The following is a 7,647-nucleotide window of genomic DNA, read 5'->3' as shown; positions in this document are numbered from 1 at the left end:
TTAGAGCTGAATTGATTCAATCAGTCATTCTTTTCTGTTATGTGCATGATATAATCATCTGTCTAGACATGACCCCTATTTTTTCTTATCTTCTTTATCCTTCATCCCCAAGTGTATCTAATGTGTGTCTTTCCAATCTACTTTCCATAGACTTACAGATCCGTAAAAATATGTAGTATAGTGTCTGCTTTTAAACTGTATATAAATGAATCATACTGTATGTCTCACTCTGCAATTTGCTTTTTTTACTCAGCATTATGTTTCTGAGATTCATCCACGTTGATATATATAGAGAGAGCTAGTTCATCTGTTTAAGCTGCTCCATTATATGTGATCACATCTATATACTGTACCTTACTTAGGTATTTTTCTCCTGATGGATATCTAGACTGTTTCTAATTCTTTCCTAATACAAAAAAAAAAAAAATACCTCAATGAATAATCTTGCACACATCTCTCCATGCATTGTGTAAGAGTCTCTCTAAGATTTACCTAGAAGTAGAATTGCCTCAGGCTATATATATTTTCAGTTTTAGGAAATTTGGCCAAATTACTTTTCAAAGTAGCTTTACTAATTTACACTTCCATCAACAGTATATGAGAGTTCTTGAGAGAGATACTATGAGTATCTTCATTTTACAGGTGAGGAAACTAAGGAAACACAAAAAAAGTGAGCAAAGTGAAACACTGTCTATCTGAACCGTGTCTGTCTAGCTCCAGAACTACACTATTCAATGTCAGGATACGACATACACTAATTAACATAAGAAATACATTCAGCTGCAAGTGACAGAACCATCTACCAGTAGCTAAGGCAGCATAGGCATTTTCCATCTCACTTAACAGCAAGAACTCAAGAGAGGTAGTTCAGAGCAAGTCAGCAGCTCAGCTGTGTCAACACAGGTACTCTTTAGTTTTTTACTCCACCACGTTTAGCTGTTGAGTTTTCACCCTTATCTTATCTCCTCTCAGTCCTAGGATGTCTGACATTGTGGTTGAGTTCAAAGCTGGAAGAAAAGGGCTGGGGTGGTGGTGCATACAGGCAGTGGCACCGTGAAGCTCTTTGCTTGTTCTTTTTATAGGAAAGAAAAATGCCTTCCTTGAATCTTCACTCATCCAAGCCTACTTCCTTTATTCGTCTCATTGGTCAGAATTTGGTCAGAGCCCACTGTTGAACGAATTTCAGATAAAGTGGAATGAGATGATCATGTATGGTTTAAATAACTGTGACTCAGCTATTGAGGCTTCAGGAAGGATCTACTTTCCTGGATCTAAAGCCATCTTCAAGTCTAAAACCAGTCCTGTTAGCAAGAAAGAAAGGAAACAAATCTTGGATATTGACGTGGTTTTTCTTCCAACTTGGTATCTTCTTAGATTTCTTTGCTGACATCCTCATCCCACTGAGTTGTTAAATTCTTGCTCGGTCCTGGTCCTTATCTCTTTCCAAGGTATTTTTAAAAAGGCCAACAGATGGCCAACAGGCCAAATTTGAGTTTTTAACCCCTGCTGTATGCTTCCTAGGCTGATAGTATCCATTTTTATAGTTTTAATTACCATTTACATACTGATGACTCCTAAATTTGTATCTCCAGCTTCCTCCTCTGCCTTGAGCTTCAGATCCATATGTACCAGTGCCTCCTTGGATATTCCTAAGACACATCAAAGTCAGCGTATCCAAAACTGAGTTTTTCACCTCCCACCCAAACTTGCTCTTTCTTCTTTGGTGAATCCTGTCTCAGTGAATACCACCCCCTTCCACTCAGTTACCCAAGTTAGAGACCTGCAAGATATCTTGATATTTTCACTCACTTCCTACATAATAACTCTCAATTTTATCTGCTTTTCTTCATCTCCATTGCAACCCTGACCTAAAATTTTGTGATTCAAGTGTTTGTGGTGTGGACCTGCAGCACAACACATGGATGCCTTTTTTTTGGTTTGTTTGAGACGGAGTCTCACCCTCTTGCCCAGGCTGGATTGCAATGGCACGATCTCGGCTCACTGCAACCTCCGCCTCCTGGGTTCAAGGGATTCTCCTGCCTCAGCTTCCCAAGTAACTGGGATTACAGGCACGAGCCACCACGCTCAGCTAATTTTTTTATATCTTTAGTAGAGATGGGTTTTCACCATGTTGGTTAGGCTGGTCTGGAACTCCTGACCTTGTGATCCGCTTGCCTCGGCCTCCTAAAGTGCTGGGATTATAGGTGTGAGCCACTGTGCCCAGCCTGGAAGCTTCTTAAAAAATGCATAATCTCAGGCTTTACCTGAGACCCACTAAATCAGAAATCTGCATTTTATTTATTTATTTTATTTTATTTATTTAATTTTTTTGAGACAGAGTTTCACTCTTATTACCCAGGCTGGAGTGCAATGGCGCGATCTCGGCTCACCACAACCTCCGCCTCCTGGGTTCAAGCGATTTTCCTGCCTCAGCCTCCCAAGTAGCTGGGGCTACAGGCGTGTGCCACCATGCCCAGCTAATTTTTTTATTTTTAGTAGAGACAGGTTTTCACCTTGTTGACCAGGATGGTCTCGATCTCTTGACCTCGTGATCCACCCGCCTCGGCCTCCCAAAGTGCTGGGATTATAGGCGTGAGCCACCGCACCTGGCCAGAAATCTGCATTTTAACAAGGTCCCCAAGCAAAATTTTTTAAAATTTGAGAACTTACCTTCTCATCTTTTGATATCATTTACTATGTCAAGGTAAATTTCTGGCCCCCTAAAACTCTTCCTTTACACTGCAAACCTCATAAGTCACCTCCCTCATTAAAGCCAATAACTAGCTCCCCATTGCTTTAGAGACAGAATGCGAAAGCCCACAGAGTACAAAGCCCTGCGGAAGTTCCCCCGCTGCCTCGTCTCCAGCCCCATTCTGCCTTGGCCCGTGGAGGCCAGCCACATTAGTCTCTTTCCAGTTCCTGTGCCAGGCTATATTTTTTCCAACTCGGGGCCTTTTTGCCTGCTGCCCACCCCTATACCCAGCATGATCTCAACTGCCCTGGCACATAGCTAACTCCTACTCTTTTGCTTCCTCAGAAAAGCCCCCTCTCTCACAGCCCAGCTGAGGTTAGCAGCTCTCCTGTTAAGCTCTCTTTGCACACCATGCTCCTTGAAACATTTATCACAGTTGTATTTAAATAATGAAGTGTGTTTCTCATCATTCAATGTCAGTCTTCCCAATTGAATGCAAGCTATAAAAACAACCGTATGGGCTGTGTGCATTGTTACATCCTTTCAGCGCCTACTACAGTGCTGGATGCACAGGGGGCGCTCAATCAGTATCTGTTGACTTAATGGCCCTGGGAGTTGTCCTGGCTCAGGGTGGCCCCACTTTCTTAGTTCAACTGGAATCGAGAAATCAGAAAAAGACCTCAGAGGGCCAAGGAAGTATAATTTGACCACCAGCAGCTAATCAGGGATGAAAATGTCCAATTCTGACTGATGGACCCCATGCACGTGCTGAAAGGAAAACAGCAGCAGCTCGCCTGAGGGTGATGGTAAACATTTTGTTCCCCAGCCAGTGCCCTCCTCCTCAATACACTCCCAAACTGACCTTTAGAAGCACTTTTGTATAGTGGGAGGTCTCTTTTAACCTCCAGTGAATAGGGGTATGAAGTGGTGTTTGCTTTTTGCCCTTTGTTCTCTGGCTGAGAAAAGTCTGGAGGCGGCGGAGTGAGGCTTAGTAATACAATTGCCTTGCCTTTCATATGCTAAAGAGGTTTTTCCTCCTGGTTTAGTATAATCTAAGAGTTGTGAAGGTCTGGAAGGGATCCACTCCCCTTCCTTTTGGCATTTCATTTCCTGAAGACTAGGGGTAACTTTGCAATTAATAGAAAAACCAGAGCTTTAAAAATATCGTCTGCATTGCCCACCAAGCATCTCCGTGAGTTGAGCCAGTGTAGTAGGATCGTTAAATGCTAAGTTTACAGGAAGGACATCCAGGGGAAACGCGGGAAGGTCCCACCACCATTGAAGCTGGCCAGAGATCCTTTCGTTCCTGCCATTCTCCACACCCCGAGGGGAAAAGTTGAGGTTGACTTGCTCAAGATAGCTTGTTATCACAGCCTTTGACTCCCATACAGACATGCATCTAGGTTTGGGGGCGTTACATTTATACAGTTTGGTGGGTTCTCCAAATGAAGGAAGAAAATGTTATTAGTAAAGTCAGGTTCAGGGCTTTAGAAAGAACGAGTGCAACTGAGGACAAGTTTGTTTTGTTTTATTTTTGAGATGGAGTTTCGCTCTTGTTGCCCAGGCTGGAGTGCAATGGTGCGATCTCGGCTCACTGCAACCTCAGCCTCCCGGGTTCAAGTGATTCTCCTGCCTCAGCCTCCCGAGTAGCTGGGATTACAGGCATGTGCCACCATGCCCAGCTATTTTTAATTTTTTTTTTTTTTGTATATTTAGTAGAGACAGGTTTCTCCATGTTGGTTAGGCACCCGACCGACATGAACTCCCAACCTCAGGTGATCCACCAGCCTCAGCGTTCCAAGGTGCTGGGATTACAGGTGTGAGCCACTGCACCTGGCCAGCAAGCTTTGTGACATATCCACATCTATCCCTGGCCACATATACTGGAATAGCTGAGGCTTCAAAACCCTTGGGCAAGTGTCTCACTACCTAAAGCCTTTATCCAGTAATCTGTAAAATGGAACCCTCAATCTCTTCTCCACAGAGATAAGGTAAAGATGTGTAAGATAATGGCACAGACAATACCCAGTATTTGATAGGAAGGACTCAGTAAAAACAACGTGGTGGAGACCTCTTTGGGAATTTACAAATCCCTTCTAGGCCACCTTCTCCTCCCCTTTAGTATCTCTTTTGCCTTTAAGCTTTTGCAGGTACTGCTGGGATCAGTCTAGGATATGTACTCTTACTGGTGTGGTGACTTAAGGAAGGCATCCAAACAGGCAGCTGAAGTCAATACATTTTTTTGGATATCGCAAGATATTTTAATAAATTTAATTTCCTTTACTTTTATTGTTTTATCCTTAGCTCTCTTTTTTGATATTTTTCTTTGTTTTACTTCATAAGGACCCAGTGCAAGGTTATTTGGGTTTTTTTTTTCTTGTTTAATTTGATTTGTCGTTTAATTTTTTGCCACTGTGCAAAAGGCAAGCCAAAGGTCAGTCTGGGGTGTGTGTGTGTGTGTGTGTGTGTGTGTGTGTGTGTGTGTGTGTGTACTGAATTAGGTCCTTATTGTTTATCATCCCTAATGTTCACCAGCCCTTACCAGCTCCATGTTTATAATCCCGAGGGCATCTAAGTTTATAATAAATCAAAATCAGCTAGCAAACACACAGAGGAGTAGGAAAGGAATAAGGAAAATGCTGTGAACTAACACACAGCAGGCAGGGAAATAGCAGCGGAGTTTATGAGGGAGCCTCTGGCCTGGTACTACCTGGTTCAATTCCCAATTTAGCCACTTACCAGGTTTTAACCTATAGCTATATTCATTTGAACTTTCTAAATCTCACTTTGCTCATCTAGAACACTAGGATATTTATAGAGTTTTCCTTAGAGTTTTGCTGTGAGGATTAAATGAGAAAATCCTCTCGAAGTGCTAAGAATAGTCAGTGGAACAGGGTAAACCCTCAATAAATGTTAGTTATTATTAACAGCACCTCCTGTGTAGCCCGTAGTGAGCTTTATATATGTCACCTCATGTCACAGCACTGAGAGATTAAATGGCCTGCCCAAGATGGGGAAATGTAAGAGTTTAGACAAAGAAGCTATTTTTAATGAGTTTCCATTTACTGCTTTTTACCAAATCAAAGACTCATGGATTTCTAAGATTTGTAATGCCTATTTCCAAGCATTAAAATGTGGGGAAAAAATATATGTCTCAGAAACAAAAGCTAATAGTGCTCTTTCTGCAACACTGCATCTTGTATCTTCCCTCCAAATTTCTCTTCGTTAGCACATTGTCCAATGATGGATGTGCCCATCGCCAGCATTATTTGTTAGCTAGATCATGTACAGAGAGCTCAGTTTGGAGTACTGTAGTATCTTTATTGTACCTTCCGTTGTCATCATTTCAAGATGTGATCCAGATATTTGGGTGATCAAACTGGGAAGGTCACCCTTCTTCCAACTAAAGAAAACCACTAGGCAACTGTATGGTAATGCTCGGTTTCTACCCTAATCCAAGTTTTGTGCTGACCTACTCTGCAGAACACCTTAGTAGGGGCTGGGGAGACCTGATTATAGAAACCGCCCTGTGGGAAATGGGGTGATGTAGAAAGTAAAATAAACGGTGTGAAGGACCTGAGTCCAGTGGCAACTTTTTCAATACAAGTAATTATGAGGCTTTGGGAAAGTGACTGCCTCTATAAAGTGACACTAATAATTCCACCCCACTTTCTTCTGATCATCAGTGAGGATCTATGATATGCAGGTTGAGCATCCTTAATCTGAAAATCTGAAATCTGAAATGCTCCAAAATAAAAAACTGGGAGCACTGGCATGACACCACAAATGGAAACTCCACACCTGACCTCATGTGATTGGTCACTGTAAAGACACAGGCACATAGCATATACAGTTTTTCAGCATTCCCCATGGGAGAAAAGACCCTCTCAGCCCCTCCTTAACTGTGACATCTTTTCCATACATGCCCAAATTTCCCCACACAAGCGCACCCACCCAGGTTAATAAAATGGCACATGTGCAGGCCAGGCATGCCAATGGCAGGTTCCCCATGATGCCCTACACGAGACCCAAACCTACATGAATTACTCACTGTGGGTTTTTGCTTATTCTCCGCTCTGTGGTGTAAAAATGTGTTGAACAAATCAGAAGTGCCTGCAGATACCCCTCTGGGTAACAGGGATAAGAAAAAGGGGAAGCATTTATATTTATCTACAGCACACAGAAAGTCAAGCTGTTGGAGAAACTGGACAGCAGTGTCAGTGTGAAATGTCTTACACAAGAGTATGGTGTTGGTATGACCTCCATGTGTGACCTGAAGAAACAGAAGGATAAACCGTTTTAAGTTCTATGCTGAAAGTGATGAACAGAAGTTAATGAAAAATAGAAAAACAATACATAAAGCCAAAAATGAAGATCTTGATGATGTGTTGAAAGATTAGGTCTGTCAATGTCACAGTGAACTTATGCCATTTAACAACATGCTGATCATAAAACAAGCGAAGATCTATCATGATAAACTAAAAATTAAAGGGAACTGGTGAATATTCAACAGGCTGCTACAAAATGTTTGTGAAACCAATCAAAAATGATGTCCCCCGGGATCCTTGTCTTTTTGTTAGCATAATAATGGACTGGTAAGAAATTCACTCCAGGAATTTAAAAAAAGACAGCATTAAATTTTTAAAAAGTTGTGATGATATGCCAGGTGTGGTGGCTCATGCCTGTAATTCCAGAACTTTGGGAGGCTGGGTGGGCAGATTGCCTGAGGTCAGGAGTTACAGACCAGCCTAACATGGTGAAACCCCATCTCTACTAAAAATACAATTAGCTGGGCATGGTGGCACATGCCTGTAATTCCAGCTCCTCAGGAGGCTGAGGCAAGAGAACTGCTTGAACCTTGGCGGCAGAGGTTGCAGTGAACTGAGATCGTGCCACTGCACTCTAGCCTGGGTGACAGAGCAAGACTCCATCTCAAAAAAAAAAAAAAAAAAAAA

This window comes from Sapajus apella, unplaced genomic scaffold, assembly GCF_009761245.1.
Source record: "Sapajus apella isolate SASKATOON/1434 unplaced genomic scaffold, GSC_monkey_1.0 scaffold18, whole genome shotgun sequence".
Taxonomy (NCBI): Eukaryota; Metazoa; Chordata; class Mammalia; order Primates; family Cebidae; genus Sapajus; species Sapajus apella.
This window is presented reverse-complemented; position numbering follows the sequence as displayed.